General features: G+C 36.4%; 1 protein-coding gene across 2 annotated transcripts in view; it reads left to right on the top strand.

Moving 5' to 3' along the window:
• The window catches only part of MAGI2 (membrane associated guanylate kinase, WW and PDZ domain containing 2), a 1338731-nt gene that overhangs the window by 686251 nt on the left and 629573 nt on the right, over nt 1–22907 (top strand). The gene's annotated exons all lie outside the window — the stretch shown is intronic.

Here is a 22907-nt window from a genome sequence, read left to right as displayed (position 1 = left end):
ATATGTGCGTGTATATATCTGTAACACTGGAGCAAAGCTTACTCTTTCTCTTTGATGCTTTTAAATTCTGCATCTTGATGGAATAAACATCTACGGCAATCTAAGTCAATAACCTCTCTTCTCTCTCTCCTTCCTTTCTTCTTCCTCCCTTCTGCCTGCCTTCACTAGCTTGAACTTCCTGTTTCTCAGTTATTCATTTTCTTACTTTCTTATTCCTTTTTCACTGTATAAAATCACATATCCTCAAGAAAGCCCCTTTTCATAGGCATGAAAAGACCATTAGCTCTTTTCGTTGTCTGGAAATTGCATCAATTTGATAAATTTTGTTTGAGGGAACTGATTACAAAAATAATAGATGTGTCTTTGCTTCTTTGAGGTAATCTCCAGCAATACTAAATGTAACTACTAGGTCGTATGTATTTACTGGTAGCCATCTAAAGTTTGGGGCCTTTTGACCCAGATTTATACTGCTGAAAATGAATACTACAAGAGATAAAGATAATGATGTGTCAGTTCAATCTAATCTAAGAGAGCAAACTTTGTCCAAATTTTTTTCCTTCTTCATTAAAATTTTAAACATGATTACCCTCTTTCCTTAGGAGCTATTTGTATTTCAGGAACATGCCAAATCATTTACCTTTTCCCTCCAAATCTTTTCATATATATATTTGAAATATAATTCAAAATAAGCAGTTTCAGTTCCTTCAGTCTTAAACTTATATTAATTATACTAGACAAACTCTAATAACTATATGTGATTTTTTTTTAAATTTGTTCCCTTGGATTTGAGCATCAGGTGGTTTAGTATAATCTCTGATTTTGTCAATTTGTAGTTTCTATTTCTGTATTTAACAACTTAGTTAAGGAAATGTGTTTATGCTTTAAGGATGTTGAGGATAAAATTCTGCATACAATGTGACCCAATGGGTAAATTTTCATTGTTGAGGCGGTGGGTAGAAGGAGATCTGGCTGTTTCAGGCACAGAAAGGTCTGAACTCGCGTCTTACCCAGTTTCTTAACTTCCCTAAGCATGTTTTCTCATTTCTAAAATGAGAGGAGTGCTTCCCAGAATTATTGCAATGACCTAACTATATTACATAAGTCAAAAGGATTTCTAAAGGTTTACTCATAGAAGGCAATTGCTACTGCAAGACTCATAAGTTCTTTTTTTTTTTTTTAATTGGGGTATAGTTTCTTCACAATGTTGTGCTAGTTTCTGCTGTACAGTGAAGTGAGTCAGCTATTTGTATACATATATCCCCTCTTTTTTGGATTTCCTTCCCATTTAGGTCACCACAGAGCACTGAGGAGAGTTCCCTGTGCTATACAGCAGGTTCTCATTAGTTATCTATTTTGTACATAGCAGTGTATATATGTCAATCCCAATCTTCCAGTTCATCCCACCTCCCCCTTCCCTCCTTGGTGTCCATACGTCTGTGTCTCTATTTCTACTTTGGAAATAGGTTCATCTGTACCATTTTTTCTAGATTCCACACATGTGTTAATATATGATATTTGTTTTTCTCTTTCTGACTTACATCACTCCATATGACAGTCTCTAAGTCCATCCACATCTCTGCAAATGACCCAATTTCCTTCCTTTTTATGGCTGAGTAATATTCCATTGTGTATATGTACCACATCTTCTTTATCCATCCCTCTGTTGATGGACATTTAGCTTGCTTCCATTTCCTGGCTATTGTGAATAGTGCTGCAACAAACATTGGGGTACATGTGTCTTTCTGAATTATGGTTTTTCTCAGGGTGTATGCCCAGGAGTGGGATTGCTGGGTTATATGGTAGTTCTATTTTTAGTTTTTTAAGGAACTTCCATACTGTTCTCCATAGTGGCTGTATCAATTTACATTCTCACCAACAGTGCAAGAGGGTTCCCTTTTCTCCACACGCTTCCCAGCATTTATTGTTTGTAGATTTTTTTAATGATGGGCATTCTGACCTGTGTGAGGTGACACCTCATTGTAGGTTTGATTTGCATTTCTCTAATAATTAGTGATGTTGAACATCTTTTCGTGTGCCTCTTGGCCATCTGTATGTCTTCTTTGGAGAAATGTCTATTTAGGTCTTCCACCCATTTTTTGATTAGGTTGTTTGTTTTTTTGATATAGGGTTTCATGAGCTGTTTGTATATTTTGGAGATTAATCCCTTATCAGTGGCTTCATTTGCAAATATTTTCTCCCATTCTCAGAGTTGTCTTTTTGTCTTGTTTATGGTTTCCTATGTAAGGTTTTATACATGTGAAGCAAACAAAAATAAAGTCCTTGTAATTTGGTGTCGTAGAAAGGAGGAATTCATTTTACTAGCTCAGACTTAATTTCATTTTCTTTATAGGAATTAATTTTGCTTGTTTCTGTATGGTGTCTGGTTTTTCTCAGTACACATTCATTCCCAGTTCACCGAGTCACTGGGTAGTGTCTGCTACTGTGCTGTGGCCCACCACGGTTAATAGCATGAGCCTGGAGCCAGGCTGCAAGGTACAAATCATTCTTCTATCGCTTTCCAGCTGTGTGACTTCAGACTACTTACTCAACTCTTTGTGCCACAGTTGCTTCATTTGTGTGCTAGAATATAAACAAAACCTCCCTTTTAAGCTTGTGCACTTAAAGGAGTTAATATATACAAAGTACTTAAAGTGTGGCACATAACAAGCACTATGTAAGCGTTTCTAATATTAAAATGATTACACTATAGAAAAACATAGATAAACACACCTCAGGCTTCCTACTACTATTGCTTCTAACCTCTCTTCATCATCCTAGAGTCATAAATTGCAAAGGTGAAGCAAGAGGATTTATGATTCACATTGATTAAAAACTGATGAGGGGGCTTCCCTGGTGGCGCAGTGGTTGAGGGTCTGCCTGCCATTGCAGGGGACACGGGTTCGTGCCCCGGTCCGGGAGGATCCCATGTGCCGCGGAGCAACTGGGCCTGTGAGGCATGGCCACTGAGCCTGCGCGTCCGGAGCCTGTGCTCCACAACGGGAGAGGCCACAACAGTGAGAGGCCCGCATACCGCAAAAAAAAAAAAAAAAAAAAATGATGAGGTAAAGTGTTAAAGTATGGAATACATGTATTTACCATGTTTTCAGCTATCAAATTCACAATGTTTAGTTTTGCAGCGTTAATTTGGGAGAATCTGGGGCCTAAAATCAGGCACCTCACATATGATAGACATGCCATAAACATTTGCTTTTGTTATTGATTATTTGAAATCCCTTCCAACTAGAGAAGATCCTGTTCTCTTCTGATTTAGGATCAGTCTACTTGGTACCAAAATTGTCTATTAACTAAACACTCTGCTGCACAACCATGTATAATAAAAATGCTTTACTGGGGACTTCCCTGGTGGTCCAGTGGTAAAGAATCCACTTTACAATGCAGGGGATGCAGGTTCGATCCCTGGTCAGGAAACTAAGATCCCACATGCCGTAGGGCAACTAAGCCGGCGTGCCACAATTACTGAGCTCGCGCACCTCAATTAGAGCCCACATAGTGCAAACTGCAGAGCCCATGCGCTCTGGAACCCATGTGCCACAACTACAGAGCCCATGTGCCCTGGAGCCTGGATGCCACAACTGAAGAAGAGAAAAGCCCGCACACCACAACTAGAGAGAAGCTTGAGCGCCAAAACGAAGAGCCTGCGCACCGTGAAGAAAGATCCCGCATGCCTCAAGGAAAATCCCTCGTGCCGCAACTAAGACTGGATGCAGCCAAAAATAAAAAATAAAATAAAATAAATAGTAAATATTTTTTTTTAAAAAAAGCATGAATATAAAACAAAATGCTTTACTGTTTGGATGCAATTTTCATTTATTTCCAGTTGAATTAGTACTATGCAAAAAAGCCAATCTCCTTATTAACTTTTAACTTACAGAGTTTTATTTATATATAAAAGGTACACAGTAGAGCAAAGAACATTGACTACCCAACATCGGCAATGTTCTACATGGTAGTGATTGGCTACTTTACTTTAAATCAGCAGGTCATTTCTTAGTGTCTATAATGCACTATGTTTGTACTTCATCCATAGGACTCTTATGAATAGTATTAACCACATCATGTCCAATAAAAGTGAAACAATGAGCATTTGAAATATTGGTAAGGATGTTTAAATAATTCTGGTGGGAAATGAAAATAGACATTTAAAAATGACAGTGATGGTTAATTTTTTGTGTCAACTTGACTGAGCCATGGGGTGCCCAGATATTGGGTCAAACATTATTCTGGGTGTATCTGTGAAAGTGTTTGTAGAAAAGATTAACATCTTAATTGGTGGACTGAGTAAAGCAGCAGATTGTCCTCCCTAATGTCCTCATCCAGACAGCTGAAGATCTGAAAAGAACAAAAAAATGCTAACTCTCTCTTGAGTAAGAGGGAACTCCTCCTGCCCGATTGTCTTAAGCTGTGGCGTGTTTTTTCCTGCTTTAGTACCCCATTTGAAACATTATCTCTTCTTGGGTCTGGAGCCTGCTGGCTTTCAGACTAGAATTTACACCATTTCTGGAGAACCCTGACTAAAACAATGACCAAAAGCGTTTTTAAAAATTTTAATGTCATTAATGAGATTAGTCATTCACATATTGTAATGGTTTCTGTGATGGATCAAAAATGAAATACACATGTGAAATTTGAACTCTTTGTAATTGATAGATTGTACTGGTGATCAATAAGTGCTGAAGCAAAGTGATTGGTAAAGTTGAAAAGGAAAACTTTGGAAGATTAGTTTTAACAACAGATGTGTTAGTAATTTAATTCAGAAGAAGGCTAAACATTTATTCCAAACTTTTATAGACTAAGCATGATAAAAGTCATGGGTAGAAATTGTTGCAAACTCCCAGATGTTTCCAGCAGTCCTGGTTTTGTCAGACTCTCATAACTTTGAGACAGTGGCGAGGGGTCAGACCTTTGAAGGGAGTGGTCCACAAACTTATATGCATCAGAATCACCTAAATGGCTGGTGAAAATGCAACTTGTTGGGCTCCAACCAGGGTTTCTGATTCAGTAGGCCTGAGGTGGGGCCCAACATTTTGCATGTCTGACAAATACCCAGATACAGCTTATGTTCCTGGCCTATGAGAACCACATTTTGAGAACCACTGTTCAACCTAAGCTGTTTCCTGAAACATCTTTATCATTAATCATGGTTGTTAAGTGCCTCAATAGGTTTTCTTCAGAGAGATGAAATTGACTTTTTTGAAAAAAGATTCTTGGTCGAATGGGTATCAATAGAAAGAAGACCATACCTTCTTCTTTCTTCCTGCCTTATTTAAAGGTCTTTCAAACATATAAACGTTTGTAAGAACAATGGATACTTCTACATAATGAAATGCTTTGGGAATTGCAATCTTAAACTTACCTTAAAAACAATTCAAATTTAATCACTCTGCACTTAAAAAACAATTAGAATTATGAACCACTTTTTGGAATCTGTTCGTAAGTAGAGAAGCTGCTTTTTATGCACAGCTTCAATTTAGCTGCCCAATCAATGTCATCACCTAGAAATAGAGAGGTAAAGCATGGTATCTTCATTTTTAAATTTCCTGGAAGTACTTCTGAATGTGTAGCTTCATGACTTGGTTTTAAATAATCACAGCCTTGGTGAAGAAAATCTGATGACTCTTTCTATATACTGGCTCTAAACAGGGCATTTAGAATCCAAAAACAACAAGTATCAGATGGTTTTAGCTGTGTTTACATTTCCTGTGAAATTCTTTCTTTATACAGAGCCAAATGATTATAGTTAACTTTCATTTCCTTGGGGATTATCAAGTTTGGGGATGCTTCTGTTTCATGTCTTCCCTCCCTTACCCGGTGGCTGGCTCCAAAAATGGCAAAGCTCAAATCAACCAGTTTTGCTGCAAATAACAGTTTTGTTTAAATGAGAGGTCAAAATTGCTTTTTGAAATTAAATGTGGGGCACATCCGTGGATTTCAGTCACATGTGCTACCTCTGCCTTCCCCTACCATAGAAAACTAAGAGTTGATTGTAATTATTTTATGCACTTTACATTTAAAAAAAATTTTCCTTGTTGTTCTGGGATACAGAGTAACTCCTTGGGGAGGAAAAAATAGCCAAGTTATTGCCTATTTTTAAAGAAAAGAGGCATAATTAAATATCACTCTGCAAGCCTGTGAAAGAAGGAAATCATGTATACATGATTTGCTCATTGTATACAACTGCTGTGCAGTTGTCTGGAGATGGGAATTTGAGGGTCAACATAAGAAGCAAATTTAGAAGTTGTTATAACAGAAAGCAAACTGATCAAATGCATGAGAATAGTATTGGTGATTAGACTTGATAATCTTCTGCTAAAAATGCTCTGTAACTTAGTTTTTCCTTGCAATGTCCCTTAAATGGCATCAGGATCAGTTGATTAACATTAAAATTTGTTAGAAAGTGCTGGTGTCATGGAGTTCAAAAAGAAAGCCCTTTCAGCTTGGCTTTGGCTTCATCTATTCTGTTCTATTTGACATAGTTGAATACATATTTGGAACCCCCAGTGGTCTAAGTAAGCACTTGAAGTTTTTAATGATGGGTTGGAATGTCCACAGACTTATTGCTGTTTGATGTCTTTTACTAAAAGGTTAGACAGCTTCAAAGCACGATTTGTTTTCTTTTCATACTTGTCTTAAACACCCAACATGCACTCTAAAATATGCTGTGGTTTAAAATATGGTTTCCATGGTCTTTAAGAGTTTTTCCCATGTGTAGGGGTCTTTCTGACAATTCTGATCACTCATAAAGAATGTCCAGAGGTGTTAAGGAAACTGATATTAGTGGAATATCACAAATATCAGTGGAGAGTCTGAAGACCTCACTTCTAGTATGACACAGTTATTAGATGGGTGACCCTAGGTAAGGCATTTCACATTTTGATTCTTCAACTCATTCTGTTCAATCAACTAGCTTTTAGTTTTCATTTGAAAACCAATCTCAGATACTCAGATACAGATATCACCGTAACAGGGTGTGTTGACCCTGTTTCTTTCTTGTGAAACTGTGAGCTCCAAGAGGATATGAACCATACCTCTCTGATTCATAATCATGTTCCCAGTATTTAGAGCAGTGCCTGACATCTAATAGGTGCTTGATGAATATTGGTTGAAGGAGTAAATGATTGAATGAATACATGAATTAGTAAAATAAAGTATAATTGTTTCCATGTATTCTCTTGATATTTAACACCAGATATGGGATTCCTTTTTTTCTCTCCTATTAGTTTGATGATATGGTTGTTCTAAGACTACGTAAATTCTCAAAGCAGACTTTACATTTGTTTTCAAGAGCTTATGTTCTCTATAAAGCCAAACAGCATAGTTTTCAAGTAATCCTTAAATGCCAAACCCATCTACTTTAGATCCATAAAGGTTATGATGGAACTAAAAGTCTTGAGCCATTTCTGGCTCCCTTTCCAACCAGATCATCAATATACAATGTACAGCCAGGCAAAGAATGTTGTATATTAATAGAGCTTGTATTATTTCTTCACCCTCGGCCTCACCTACCTACTTTCCCTGCTTTGCTGCCTGTGACTTCTTTCCCATTTCTAGATGTTGTTATCCACTGTTAAAGAGTAACTATCCCACATAAGTATAAAGCCGGATGGATATTTGCGACACATTCCAAGTAGTGCTTTTACTTTATATTTGAAATTTTTTTTTCAAGCTTTAATACAGCTTTTTGAAAATAATTTGATACTATATATCAAGAGTCTTAAAACTGTTTATAATCAGTAATGTCACTTCTAGGAATTTAAGGAAATAGTCACAAATATGGGCAAAAATTTGACCCTGTTTGTTGCAGCATGATAAAAGTTGAAACATTTTAGTCTACGCTGAAATGTATACTAATAGGAAAATGATTAAATAAAGTAGGATATATTAGTAGTGTGCAGTGATCAAAATCATGCACTTGAAGACACTGTATGCTTCAGAGAAATTTACATATAATTTGATTGTATCAAAATATCAAATTATATTCATAGAAAGAATATGGAAGAGTAAATCATAGGAGACCATATTCCTCTTAATATTTTCATTATGAGACTGTAATATTCTTAAAATTGTAAAAAAATACTTTAAATAAAAATTGCTTTAAGTGTTAATCGTGGCTTAAAGCAATACACTTTTCTTTTCCTTAGAAGCTGCCTGTATACACTTATTTTCTTAAGCATTTATTGACAAGTGTTAGAAAAAATAACGTAGAATAAAAAAATGTTAACATATCTTAGCATTTTCATTTTAGTTTAAAAAAATGTAGAAATCAGGGCACTAACACTAACAATGCAGAGTTAAAGTTTTTTGTTTGTTTTGGAAGCCAAGTCAGTTTTATTAGAGATCTGTGCCAATAGTACACTTTGTGCCTGCCCAGGATTTTCTTTTTTTTGTTGTTAACTTTTATTGAAATATACCTGATTTACAATGTTGTGATAATTTCAGATCTACGGCAAAGTGATTCTATTTTACATACATATATACTGGGCTGGCCAAAAAGTTCGTTCGGGATTTTCTGAAACGGCTTACGGAAAAACCCAAACGAACTTTTTGGCCAACCCAATATATATGCTTATTTCTCCCCTCAATGAGTAGCAACATCATTACTGCCAAGTACATTAAGGTATAGTAAGGCATCCATAAAACAGAAGATGATTACAGAGTATTGTGAAAGTTCATAATTTGCAACCCTTAAGAGTATATGTAGATTTTAGTAATCACAGTAGGTAAATATTGCTTTTAAACTATTTACATGAAACTTCTCAAAGAATCAGTCTGTGAAGAAAAGCTTCAAAACATGATGTTTTTAATTCACTGGCATTATCTCTCCTCTTCCAGTAATTAAAGGAAATGTCCTTAAAAGAACTGACAAGAAAAGGACCATCACTTCTTTATAGTAGGCAGATAAAATTCACTACTGATACTGGGTTCCTCTCCCTTCTGAGCATGATAGGCAGAATAATAGCCACATAAAGAATGCATGTCTAACTGTGAATATGTTAAGTTGCACAGCAGAGGGGAATGAAGGCTGCAGATGGAGTCAAATTTGCTAATCAGCTAACCTCAAAATGGGGAGATTATCCTGGATTATCTAGGTGGGATTATCTGCTGTCACAAGGGTCCTTATAAATGAAATAGGGAGGCAGGAAAGTCAGTTAGAGACACAATTGAAGATGTGACACTGCTGGCTTTAAAAATGGATTGGGAACCATGAGCCAGGAATGCAGGCAGCCACCAGAAGCTGATAAAGTGAGGAAGTAGATTCACTCCTAGAGTCCCCAGAAGGATAACATTTGTTTTTCTGTTTTTTTGTTTTTTTCATGGTGCATGTATCATTTCAAGATAATTAAAAATATTAATCTCATTCTTAATATTTATACCAAGTAAAGTATTCAAAGTTAGAGAAAAACGAGTACATAAAACTTTATCTCAGAATTATCTCTGAAAGTAAAGCTCCTTTAAATTATGGATGCATGTCTAAAATAAAATTGGATCGTTGAGATGTGCATTTTACCCAGTTTCCACAGTGGGAGCTACTTCAAGGGGACAGCCCTGAGAGAGCACTGTGGTGTTGAGACCATCTGGACACAGTACGTGTGACTCAAGGCAGCTGTGTGGCTGACAGTGTCTTGCTGCTCTGGCCTGGTGTCAGGCCTGAGCCTCTGAGGTGGGAAAGCTGAGTTTAGGATATTGGACCACCAGAGAGCTCCTGGTGCCACGTAATGTCAATCAGCGAGAGGTCTCCCAGAGACCTCCATCTCAATGCTAAGACCCAGCTCCACCTAATGGCCAGCAAGCTCTAGTGCTGGACACCCCATGCCAAACAACTCTCAAGGCAGGAACACAACCCCACCCATTAGCAGAGAAGCTGCCTAAAATCATACTTTCACAGACACCCCAAAACACACCACCAGATGCAGACCTGCCCAAGAGAAAGACAAGATCCAGCCCCACCCACAAGAACACAGGCACCAGTCCACTCCACCAGGAAGCCTACACAACCCATTGAAGCAACCTTACCCACTGGGCTGACACCAAAAACAACGGGAACAACGAACCTGTAGCCTGTGAAAACAAGACCCCAAACACAGTAAGTTGGGCAAAATGGGAAGACAGAGAAATATGCAGCAGAGGAAGGAGCAAGGTAAACACCCACCAGACCAAACAATTGAAGAGGAAATAGGCAGTCTACCTGAAAAACAATTCAGAGTAATGATAATAAAGATGATCTAAAATCTTGGAAATACAATGGAGAAAATACAAGAAACATTTAACAAGGACCTAGAAGAACTACAGAGCAAACAAACAAAGATGAACTACACAATAAAGGAAATTAAAAATTATCTAGAAGGGATCAATAGCACAATAACTGAGGCAGAAGAACGGAGAAGTGAACTGCAAGATAAAATAGTGGAAATAACTACCACAGAGCAGAATAAAGAAAAAAGAAAAAAAGAATTGAGGACAGTCTCAGAGACCTCTGGGACAACATTAAATGCACCAACATTCGAATTATAAGGGTCCCAGAAGAAGAAGAGAAAAAGAAAGGGACTGAGAAAGTATTTGAAGAGATTATAGTTGAAAACTTCCCTAACGTGAGAAAGGAAATAATCAAGTCCAGGAAGTGAAGAGAGTCCCATACAGGATAAATCCAAGGAGAAACATGTCAAGAAACATATTAATCAAACTATCAAAAATTAGGGCTTCCCTGGTGGCACAGTGGTTGAGAGTACACCAGCCAATGCAGGGGACACGGGTTCGTGCCCCGGTCCAGGAAGATCCCACATGCCGCGGAGCGGCTGGGCCCGTGAGCCATGGCCGCTGAGCCTGCGCATCCGGAGCCTGTGCTCTGCAATGGGAGAGGCCACAACACTGAGAGGCCTGTGTACTGCAAAAAAAAAAAAAAAAAACTATCAAAAATTAAATACAAAAAAAATTATTAAAAACAGCAAGGGAAAAATAACATACAAGGGAATCCCCATAAAGTTAACAGCTGATCTATCAGCAGAAGCTCCGTAAGACAGAAGGGAGTGGCAGGACATATTTAAACTGATAACAGGGAAAAACCTACAACTAGGATTATTCTACCCAGCAAGGATCTCATTCAGATTCTTCAGAGAAATTAAAACCTTTACAGACAAGCAAAAATTAAGAGAATTCAACACTACCAAAACAGCTTTATGACAAATGTTAAAGGAACTTCTCTAGGCAGGAAACACAAGGAAAAGACCTACAAACAACAAACCCAAAACAATTAAGAAAATGTTAATAGGAACATACATATCGATACTTACCTTAAATGTAAGTGGATTAAATGCTCCAACCAAAAGACACAGACTGGCTGAATGGATACAAAAACAAGTCCCATTTATATGCTGTCTACAAAAGACCCACTTCAGACCTAGGGACACATACAGATTGAAAGTGAGGGGATGGAAAAAGATATTCCATGCAAATGGAAATGAAAAGAAAGCTGGAGTAGTGATACTCCTATCAGAGAAAGTAGACTTTAAAATAAAGACTATTACAAGAGACAAAGAAGCACCCTACATAATGATCAAGGGATCAATCCAGGAAGAAGATATAACAATTGTATATATTTATGCACCCAACATAGGAGTATCTCAATAGATAAGGCAAATACTAGCAGCCATAAAAGGGGAAATTGATAGTAACACAATCATAGTGGGGCACTTTAGCACCCCACTTTCACTAATGGGCAGATCATCCAAAATGAAAATATATAAGGAAACACAAGCTTTAAATAACACATTAACATGATGGACTTAATTGATATTTATCGGACATTCCATCCAAAAACTACAGAACACACTTTCTTCTCAGATGCCCATGGAACATTATCCAGGATAGATCATATCCTGGGTCACATTTCAAGCCTTGACAAATTTAAGAAAATTGAAATCATATCAATGGATTTCAATCGGTTGTTTCCGACCACAACGCTATGACACTAGATATCAATTACAGGCATAAAAAAACTCTAAAAAATACAAACACATGGAGGCTAAACAATCCGGTACTAAATAACCAAGAGATCACTGAAGAGATCAAAGAAGAAATCAAAAAAATACCTAGAAACAAATGACAATGAAAACAGGGTCACCGAAAACCTATGGTATGCAGCAAAAGCAGTTCTAAGAGGGAAGTTTATAGCAATACAATCCTACCTCAAGAAACAAGAAACATCTCAGATAAACAACCTAACCTTATATCTAAAGCAATTAGAAAAAGAAGAACCAAAAAATCCCAAAGTTAGCAGAAGGAAAGAAATCATAAAGATCAGATCAGAAATAAATAAAAAAGAAATGAAGGAAACAGTAGCAAAGATCAATAAAACTAAAAGCTGGTTCTCTGAGAAGATAGACAAAATTGATAAACCACTAGCTAGACTCATCAAGAAAAAAGGGGAGAAGACTCAAATCAACAGAATTAGAAATGAAACAGGAGAAGTAACAATTGACATTTCAGAAATACAAAGAATCATTTGGGATTACTACAGGCAACTCTATGCCAATAAAATGGACAACCTGGAAGAAATGGATAAATTCTTAGAGAAGCACAACCTTCTGAGACTGAAGCAGGAAGAAACAGAAAATATAAACAGATGAATCACAACCACTGAGATTCAAACTGTGATTAAAAATCTTCAAACAAACAAAAGCCCAGGACCAGATGGCTTCACAGGCGAATTCTATCAAACATTTAAAGAAGAGCTAAAACCTATCCTTCTCACACTCTTCCAAAATATAGCAGAGGGAGGAATTCTTGAAAACTCATTCCATGAGGCCACCATCACCCTGATACAAAAACCAGACAGAGATGTCATAAAGAAAGGAAACTACAGGCCATGATCACTGATGAATATAGATGCAAAAATCCTCAACAAAATAGTAGCAAACAGAATCCAACAGCACATTAAAAGGATCATACACCATGATCAAGTGGGGTTTATCCCAGAAATGCAAGGATTCTTCAATGTACACAAATCAATCAATGTGATACACCATATTAACAAACTGAAGTATAAAAACCATATGATCATCTCAAGATGCAGAAAAAGCTTTCTACAAAATTCAACACCCATTTATGACAAAAACTCTCCAGAAAGTGGGCACAGAGTGAACTTAACTCAACATAATAAAGGACATATATGACAAACCCACAGCCAATGTCATCCTCAATGGTGAAAAACTGAAACCGTTTCCTCTAAAATAAGGAGCAAGACAAGGGTGCCCACTCTCTCCACTATTATTCAACATAGTTTTGGAAGTTTTAGCCACAACAATCAGAGAGAAAAAGAAATAAAAGGAATCCAATCAGAAAAGAAGAAGTAAAGCTGTCACTGTTTGTAGATGACATGATACTATATATAGAGAATCCTAAAGATGCTACCAGAAAACTACTAGAGCTAATCAATGAATTTGGTAAAGTAGCAGGATACAAAATTAATGCACAGAAATGTCTTGTATGCCTATACACTAGTGATGAAAAATCTGAAGAGAAATTAAGGAAACACTCCCATTTACCATTTCCACATAAAGAATAAAACACCTCGGAATAAACCTACCTAAGGAGACAAAACACCTGTATGCAGAAACTTATTGTAAGACACTGATGAAAGAAACTAAAGATGATACAGACAGATGGAGAGATATACCATGTTCTTGGATAGGAAGAATCAACATTGTGAAAATGACTATACTACCCAAAGCAATCTACAGATTCAGTGCAATCCCTATAAAACTACCAATGGCATTTTTTACAGAACTAGAACAAAAAAATTCACAATTTGTATGGAAACACAAAAGTCCAGGAATAATCTTGAGAAATCTTGAGAAAGAAAAATGGAACTGGAAGAATCAGGCTCACTGACTTCAGACTATACTACAAAGCTACAGTAAATCAAGACAGTATGGCACTGGCACAAAAACAGAAATATAGATCAATGGAACTGCATAGAAAGCCCAGAGATAAACCCACACACATATGGTCACCTTATCTTTGATAATGGAGGCAAGGATATACAATGGAGAAAAGACAGCCTCTTCAGTAAGTGGCGCTGGGAAAACTAGACAGCTACACGTACAAGAATGAAATTAGAACACTCCGTAACACCATACACAAAATAAACTAAAAATGGATTAGAAACTTAAATGTAAGGTCTGACACTATGAAACTCTTAGAGGAAAACATAGGCAGAACACTCTTTGACATAAATCACAGCAATATCATTTTTGACCCACCTCCTAGAGAAATGGAAATAAAAACATAAATAAACAAATGGGACCTAATGAGACTTAAAAGCTTTTGCACGGCAAAGGAAACCATAAACAAGACTAAAAGACAACCCTCAGAATGGGAGAAAATATTTGCAAACAAAGCAACTGATGAAGGATTAATCTCCAAAATATACAAGTAGCTCATGCGGCTCAATAACAAAAGCACAAACAACCCAATCCAAAATTGCACAGAAGATCTAAATAGGCATTTCTCCAAAGAAGATATACAGATTGCCAACAAACACCTGAAAGGATGCTCAACATCACTAATCATTAGAGAAGTGCAAATCAAAACTACAGTGAGGTATCACCTCACACCGGTCACAATGGCCATCATCAAAAAGTCTGCAAACAATAAGTGCTCCAGAGTGTGTGGAAAAAAGGGAACCCTCTCGCATTGTTGCTGGGAATATAAATTGATACAGCCACTATGGAGAACAGCATAGAGGTTCCTTAAAAAACTAAAAATAGAACTACCATATGACTCAGCAATCCCACTACTGGGCACATACCCTGATAAAACCATAATTCAAAGAGAGTCATGTACCACAGTGTTCACTTCAGCACTATTTACAATAGCCAGGACATGGAAACAACCATCATTGACAGATGAATGGATAAAGAAATGCAGCACATATATACAATGGAATATTATTCAGCCATAAAAGAAATACAATTTCGTTATTTGTAGTGAGGTGGATGGACCTAGGGTCTGTCATATAGAGTGAAGTAAGTCAGAAAGAACAGAACAAATACCATATGCTAACACATATATATGGAATCTAAAAGAAAAAAAATGATTCTGATGAACCTAGGGGCAGGACAGGAATAAAGACGCAGATGTAGAGAATAGACTTGAGGACACGGGGAGGGGGTAGGGTAAGCTGAGACGAAGTGAGAGAGTAGCACTGACATATATACACTACTAAATGTAAAATAGATAACTAGTGGGACACAGCTGCATTGCATGGGGAGATCATCTTGGTGGTTTGTGTCCACCTAGGGCGTGGGAGGGAGACGCAAGAGGGAGGGGGTATGGGGATATATGTATACATATAGCTGATTCACTTTGTTATACAGCAAAATCTCATGCAACATTGTATAGCAATTATGCTCCAATAAAGATGTTAAAAAATAAAATAAAATTGATACATATGCAGTGACAGTACTACTAACAGTATGGAAAATGTTTTCATTATTATGTCCACTTTAAAAATTCAATTGTATAATTTATATTCATCAATATGTAATTTTATAAAGTTTACATACAGGCAACGACAAAAAGGAAATCGGAGAATGAAGATTTCATTAAATTAAATTAAATGTTCGTGCTGCATACTAGATGTTGGTAACTACTGATGAAGACAGAAAGTAAGAATGGCTGGTTGGTGTGTGTATGTATGTCTATCAACATGTGTACCTACACGTATAATGGGTATATGAGTGTGGTTTCTCAATAATATATCGATATTCATAGTTGGAATGAGGGACAATGGACAGGTAAACTCAATAGTTAAATAGACACTCTCAGGTAGCCTTTGCATATTTTATTCTCCATGTGTTACAAACTGAAAGGCTGTGAAATATAACCCCTGAAATGTACTGCTTACCCTACAGTAGCACCTGATTATTCCTGCCACGTTAGCTCCATGAAAATGTCAAGTAAACATTGAAATGTATCTATTGTGTGAGCTGTTGGTAGCTTTGCTATGATAAAGTTTGTAGCCATTTTGAAAGAAACCTGAAGAATATCAGGAGAAATTCATGTAATAACCACCAAAATATCATGTAATAACCACTAAAAGGGAAATTAGCCGTGATAGTTAGGAAGTTTTAAGTGAACTGTATGGTTCATTCACATTTATGTAACTTTTGGAAACATTGAGGCTTTTGCTTTCTGTATTTGTTCCTCACTGCTTCTGTTGGTAATAGTGTTAACACTTTCCTTCCATTAAATCAGTTAACTCAAACCACTGAATCAGTTTATTAAGTAGTACTCTTTAAACATGGTACTTGTTATAGGGTCTCTTAATTACTTATTTAACAGTGAAACCTCCATGAAGTGAAGCCTCAGTTTCTATTCGGAAATCGTTTATGGTCATCTCAGTTATGACTTACAACCACAGTTCCAACTTCAGCAAAAAACTTGGGAACATATCTGTATCATCTATGTTACAAATGAAGTAACTGTATTATGAATATAGTTTAATGATGTCTCCATAAAGGTGGTCCCAAAAGCCACAAAGGTAGTTAACATTGACGGAAGAACAGAAATAATAATAAAAGAGGTGAGGGACAGGATTTACTTGACTCAGTATAATTCTGGGTAAATTACTTAACCCGTGTCTCCTTTTTACTATCTTAAAATCAAATGAAATAATGTATGTGAAAAATAACGTGTAAAGTGCTTCCCAAATATTGTTACCGTTGCTATTGAGAGGGAGAAGGAAGAAGGTCCAGTGAGTGAGACAGAGAAGTAGAAACTGTAGAAGAAAGACAGGAGTGGACACTGTCACAGAGGCCAAAGGAAATGAGTCTCAGGAAATGAGTGTCAGCACCTTTGGGTGTTAAATTTGCAAATCATCGGTGCCCTCTGAGAATGCTACTTGAATAAACGCTGAACTCAGTTATTTAGAACTCAGATAGGTAGAAAAGAATGAGCAGGCAATTGGAAAATGGAAGTAGTGGATATTTTCAAAAAATACATGTCTGCATATATTCTCATGATGAGAGATTAAATTACAGTGGAGGATGGAAAGAAGAGTATATTAACACATTATAAGTAAGGTTAACATGGAAAAATGTCCTAGATACCCAGACTATTCAAGTTCATCCAACATTTGGAAATTGAATACATTCGTTTTACTTAGGAGAGTTTTGGAAAAAAAAAAAGCTCCAAATTACTGTCATGTCATTTGTGCCTATTATTTTTTCATTGCTACTTAAGCAGTTTTCTTTCATTTTTTTTCTTTTCTTCTGTTTGAAATGGTTGCCTACTTTTGAATCCACAATCTTCTGTGAACGTTATTTAATATTTAATTGAGCTTTTAGCTCTCTGTTTTCTCTGGTATTAGTCATTTTCTTTTTAAAATCTTCTGTGAATCAAGTTGATCTTTTCATGAGAATCACTATTAAATAACCAGTTCAAATGAGTTCAGGGATAATTTCTGTTTTCTTAAAATAATATTGTTTTAAGATATGTCAATATTAGCATATTGAAGAGGTACACTTGCCACAAATGAAAATAATAAAGTGGTTGTTGAATATGCCATTCAGTTAACATTTTTTTGCAATTAACTTTTTATTCTGAGATAATTGTAGATTCACATGCAATTCTAAGATGTAATACATAGACATTGAATTTACCTTATTCCCACAAAGGTAACATCTTGTGAAAAGGTAGTGCAACATCATAACCAGGATATGAATATTGGCAGAGTCAAGATACAGACATTTCCTTAACCACAAAGATCCCTTTTGGAGCCACAACATTGCCCTCTCACTTAATCCCCCTTTGACAGCCAGTAATCTGTTCTCCATTTCTGTAATTTTATCATTTCAAGAATGTTATATAAATGGAATCATTCACTATAAAACCTTTTAGGATTGGCTTTTTTCACTCAGCATAGTTCTCTGGTAGTTGATGCAATCTGTTGAATGCTTTAGTAGCTTGTTCCTTTTCATTGCTAATTAGTATTTCATGGTATGGATATACCATAGTTTGTTGAACCATTCACTGTTGAAGGACAGACACGGGTTTTTAATTTGGGGCTGTTACACATCAAGTGCTATAAACATTCATGTGCCAGCTTTTGAGTGAACACAGTTTTTCACTTCTCTGGGGTAAATGCCCAGGATTACAATTGCTGGGTTGTATGGTAGTTGTATGTTCGGTTTTTAAAGAAACTGCCAGGTTATTTTCCAGAGTGGCTGTACCATTTTACATCCCACCACCAATTCTATAAGTTACAGAGTTTGTCAGCACCCTTGCCACAATTTTGTGTTTTCATTATGTTTCCTTTTAGCCATTGTGGTAGGTATTAAACGTAGTGATATCTCATGGTGGTATTAGTTTGCATTTGTGTAATGGCTAATGATTCTGAACATCTTTTCATGTGCTTATTTGCCATCTGCATTTTTTTTTTTTATTGGTAAAATGTCTCTATCAGTTGCCCATTTTATAATTGAATTGTTTGTTTTTTACTGTTGATTTTGGGTTCTTTCTTATTCTAGAAGTTAGTCCTTTGTCACATACATGGTTTGCAAATATTTTCTCAGTCTGTACTTTGTCTTTGCATGTTCTTAATAGGGTGTTTCACAGAGCAAATAGTTCTAAATTTTTGAAGTTCAGTTTATCATGTTTTCCTTCTATGTGTTGTGCTTTTGGTGCCAAGTCTAAGAATTTTTTGGCTAGCCCTAGATCTCAAAGATTTTCTCCTCTGTTTTCTTCTAAAAGGTTTATACTTTATAGTTTTACATTTTATATTTGTCTATAATCCATTTTGAGTTAATTTTTGTAAAACACGTGAGGTTTAGGTCTAGGTTCATTTTTTAAATTTATTGTTGATTTATTTATTGCCTATGGATATCCTGTTGCTCAAGCATCATTTGTTGAAAAAGCTATCTTTCTTCCATTTAATTGCACTTGTCCCTGAACCAAACATCAGTTGGGCATATTTGTGTTCCTTTTACTGTATTTAAGTATCAGTATATATTGGGGTCTATATGTGGAAGGAGGGGCATACTTACTGCTCATTGCCTTTTTTTTTTTTTTGGCTTTTTTTTTTTTTTTTTACATTGTTATTGGAGTATAATTGCTTTACAATGGTGTGTTAGTTTCTGCTTTATAACAAAGTGAATCAGTTATACATATACATATGTTCCCATATCTCTTCCCTCTTGCGTCTCCCTCCCTCCCACCCTCCCCATCCCACCCCTCCAGGCGGTCACAAAGCACCGAGCTGATCTCCCTGTGCTATGCAGCTGCTTCCCACTAGCTATCTACCTTACGTTTGGTAGTGTATATATGCCCATGCCTCTCTTCTGCTTTGTCACACCTTACCATTCCCCCTCCCCATATCCTCAAGTCCATTCTCTAGAAGGTCTGTGTCTTTATTCCTGTCTTACCCCTAGGTTCTTCATGACATTTTTTTTTCTTAAATTCCATATATATGTGTTAGCATATGGTATTTGTCTTTCTCTTTCTGACTTACTTCACTCTGTATGACAGACTCTAGGTCTATCCACCACATTACAAATAGCTCAATTTCATTTCTTTTTATGGCTGAGTAATATTCCATTGTATATATGTGCCACATGTTCTTTATCCATTCATCCGATGATGGACACTTAGATTGTTTCCATCTTCAGGCTATTGTAAGTAGAACTGCAATGAACATTTTGGTACATGATTATTTTTGAATTATGGTTTTCTCAGGGTATATGCCCAGTAGTGGGATTGCTGGGTCGTATGGTAGTTCTATTGTTAGTTTTTTAAGGAACCTCCATACTGTTCTCAACAGTGGCTGTATCAATTTACATTCTCACCAAGAGTTGCAAGATGGTTCTCTTTTCTCCACACCCTCTCCAGCATTTATTGTTTCCAGATTTTTTGATAATGGCTATTCTGACTGGGTGAGATGCTATCTCATTGTAGTTTTGATTTGCATTTCTCTAATGATTAATGATGTTGAGCATTCTTTCATGTGTTTGTTGGCAGTCTGTATATCTTCTTTGGAGAAATGTCTATTTAGGTCTTCTGCCCAGTTTTGGATTGGGTTATTTGTTTTTTTGTTATTGAGCTGCATGAGCTGCTTATAAATTTTGGAGATTAATCCTTTGTCAGTTGCTTCATTTGCAAATATTTTCTCCCATTCTGAGGGTTGTCTTTTGGTCTTGTTTATGGATTCCTTTGCTGTGCAAAAGCTTTTAAGTTTCATTAGGTCCCATTTGTTTATTTATGTTTTTATTTCCATTTCTCTAGGAGGTGGGTCGGAAAGAATCTTGCTGTGATATATGTCATAGAGTGTTCTGCCTATGTTTTCCTCTAAGAGTTTGATAGTTTCTAGCCTTAGATTTAGGTCTTTAATCCATTTTGAGCTTATTTTTGTGTATGGTATTAGGGAGTGATCTAATCTCATACTTTTACATGTACCTGTCCAGTTTTCCCAGCACCACTTACTGAAGAGGCTGTCCTTTCTCCACTGTACATTCCTGCCTCCTTTATCAAAGATAAGGTGACAGTATGTGCGTGGGGTTATCTCTGGACTTTCTATCCTGTTCCATTGATCTTTCTGTCTTTGTGCCAGTACCATACTGTCTTGATTACTGTAGCTTTGTAGTATAGTCTGAAGTCAGGGAGCCTGATTCCTCCAGCTCCATTTTTCGTTCACAAGATTGCTTTGGCTATTTGGGGTCTTTTCTGTTTCCATACAAATTGTGAAAATTTTTGTTCTAGTTCTGTGAAAAATGCCAGTGGTAGTTTGACAGGGATTGCATTGAATCTGTATATTGCTTTGGGTAGTAGAGTCATTTTCACAATGTTGATTCTTCCAATCCAAGAACATGGTATATCTTTCCATCTATTTGTATCATCTTTAATTTCTTTCATCAGTGTCTTATAAATTTCTGCATACAGGTCTTTTGTCTCCTTAGGTAGGTTTATTCCTAGGTATTTTATTCTTTTTGTTGCACTGGTAAATGGGAGTGTTTTCTTGATTTCACTTTCAGATTTTTCATCATTAGTGTATAGGAATGCAGGAGATTTCTGTGCATTATTTTGTATCCTGCTACTTTACCAAATTAATTGATTAGCTCTAGTAGTTTTCTGGTAGCATCTTTAGGATTCTCTATGTATAGTATCATGTCATCTGCAAAGAGTGACAGCTTTACTTCTTCTTTTCCGATTTGGATTCCTTTTATTTCCTTTTCTTCTCTGATTGCTGTGGCTAAAACTAACGAAACTATGTTGAATAGGAGTGGTGAGAGTGGGCAACCTTGTCTTGTTCCTGATCTTAGTGGAAATACTTTCAGTTTTTCACCATTGAGCACGATGTTGGCTGTGGGTTTGTCATATATGGCCTTTATTATGTTGAGAAAAGTTCCCTCTATGCCTACTTTCTGCAGGGTTTTTATCATAAATGGGTGTTGAATTTGTCAAAAGCTTTTTTTGCATCAATCGAGATGATCATATTGTTTTTCTCCTTTAATTTGTCAATATGGTGTATCACATTGACTGATTTGCGTATATTGAAGAATCCTTGCATTCCTGGAATAAACCCCACTTGATCGTGGTGTATGATCCGTTTAATGTGCTGTTGGATTCTGTTTGCTAGTGTTTTGTTGAGGATTTTTGCATCTATGTTCATCAGTGATATTGGCCTGTAGTTTTCTTTCTTTGTGACATCCTTGTCTGGTTTTGGTATCAGGGTGATGTTGGCGTCGTAGAATGAGTTTGGGAGTGTTCCTCCCTCTGCTATATTTTGGAAGAGTTTGAGAAGGATAGGTGTTAGCTCTTCTCTAAGTGTTTCATAGAATTCGCCTGTTAAGCTATCTGGTCCTGGGCTTTTGTTTGTTGGAAGATTTTTAATCACAGTTTCAATTTCAGTGCTTGTGATTGGTCTGTTCATATTTTCTATTCCTTCCTGATTCAGTCGTGGCAGGTTATACCTTCCTAAGAATTTGTCCATTTCTTCCAGGTTGTCCATTTTATTGGCATAGAGTTGCTTGTAGTAATCTCTCATTATCTTTTGTATTTCTTCAGTGTCAGTTGTTACTTCTCCTTTTTCATTTCTAAGTCTATTGATTTGAGTCTTCTCCCTTTTTATCTTGATGAGTGTGGCTAATGGTATATCAATTTTGTTTATCTTCTCAAAGAACAAACTTTTAGTTTTATTGATCTTTGCTATCGTTTCCTTCATTTCTTTTTCATTTATTTTGTATCTGATTTTTATGATTTCTTTCCTTCTGCTAACTTTGGGGTTGTTTTGTTCTTCTTTCTCTAATTGCTTTAGGTGCAAGGTTAGGTTGTTTATTCGAGATGTTTCCTGTTTCTTAAGGTAGGATTGTATTGCTATAAACTTCCCTCTTCGAACTGCTTTTGCTGCATCCCATAGATTTTGGGTCATCGTGTCTCCATTGTCATTTGTTTCTAGGTATTTTTTTTATTTCCTCTTTGATTTCTTTAGTGATCACTTCGTTACTAAGTAGTGTATTGTTTAGCCTCTATGTGTTTGTATTTTTTACAGATCTTTTCCTGTGATTGATATCTAGTCTCATAGCATTGTGGTCAGAAAAGATACTTGATACAGTTTCAATTTTCTTAAATTTACCAAAGCTTGATTTGTGACCCAAGATATGATCTATCCTGGAGAATGTTCCATGAGCACTTGAGAAAAATGTGTATTCTGTTGTTTTGGGATGGAATGTCCTATAAATATCAATTTAGTCCATCTTGTTTAATTTATCATTTAAAGCTTGTGTTTCCTTATTTATTTTCATTTTGAATATTCTGTCCATTGGTGAAAGTGGGGTGTTAAAGTCCCCTACTATGAATGTGTTACTGTCGATTTCCCCTTTTATGGCTGTTAGTATTTG

This window comes from Delphinus delphis, chromosome 9, assembly GCF_949987515.2.
Source record: "Delphinus delphis chromosome 9, mDelDel1.2, whole genome shotgun sequence".
Taxonomy (NCBI): domain Eukaryota; kingdom Metazoa; phylum Chordata; class Mammalia; order Artiodactyla; family Delphinidae; genus Delphinus; species Delphinus delphis.
The sequence above is the reverse complement of the archived record's forward strand: the minus strand, read 5'-3'. Positions and strand labels throughout refer to the sequence as shown.